Consider the following 959-nt stretch of genomic DNA (forward strand, 5'->3'; position numbering starts at 1 on the left):
CCAGCACTATAATATATATCTATTTATTATATGTCTTTCGGTTAATTCCTGATCTGAGGAGCGCTGTTTTTCACTCCCATGCGAAAGTCACCAGCGGGTAGGGCCTGATTGCTACTTTTCATGCATAGTTTTAGACACAAGAGGGCATTGTGACGTCGCGCCCGGCGGCGCCCAGTCGCAGGCCGAGTCCGGCAGCCCCACGTGGGGGCCCCGCACTCCCATTGGCCAGCACCGGGCGAAGCTGCCACATTATTTTGTTACTTTTCAGTCCCTATTTGGAACTGCTCTCGCGGCAGTTCAGACCTCGTGCTCGTCCCCCTCGCCTGTCTGTGTGTGGTATCCGCAGGTCCCGGGCACTTTTTTGGGTGTGTGTGCGTGTGCGTGTGTGTGCGTGTGTGTGTGTTTGGGGGGGTTTGTCGGGGCGCGGAGAGAAGAGCCAGGCCGAGGGGAAGGAAGGAAGCCGCAGACCTCTCCGGTCTCGGGCTGCGCTCTCCTGCCTGTGCGCTCCGAGGCGGTGGTGGAGGAGCCGAGCGCTCCTCGCTGGGGACGCGGCGCTCGAGCCGGGAGCAGCGAGGACCCCTTTGCGGAGGCTTCCTGGGCCCGCTGGAGTTAGGATGCCAGGGCGGCTGATTTGCACCTACTGAGCCTGGAGTTTCCTCCTTGGCCCTGGGAAGGGCTTGCAGCAGCGGCGGCGGCGGCGGCGGCGGCGGTGGCAGTAGCAGACGGAACAGCAGGCTCTCNCTCTTCTCCCCGAGCGCCGCCTCTGGGATCGGACCCGCGCGCCCCGGATGCTGGGGCTGCCTCGGCGCGCCCCCCTCGCGGCGCGACTCGCCGAGTGATCCGGAGGGGGCCCGCAGTCGCCCCAGGAGGAGACCCCGGCCTCGGGACCCCGCGCCGGAGCCACCGGGGAGACGACGATGTCCGCGCTGTCCCCGGCCCTGACGCGCTCCACGCAGCCC

The sequence above is a fragment of the Crocuta crocuta genome, unplaced genomic scaffold (assembly GCF_008692635.1).
Source record: "Crocuta crocuta isolate KB4526 unplaced genomic scaffold, BGI_CrCroc_1.0 scaffold130, whole genome shotgun sequence".
Classification (NCBI taxonomy): Eukaryota; Metazoa; Chordata; class Mammalia; order Carnivora; family Hyaenidae; genus Crocuta; species Crocuta crocuta.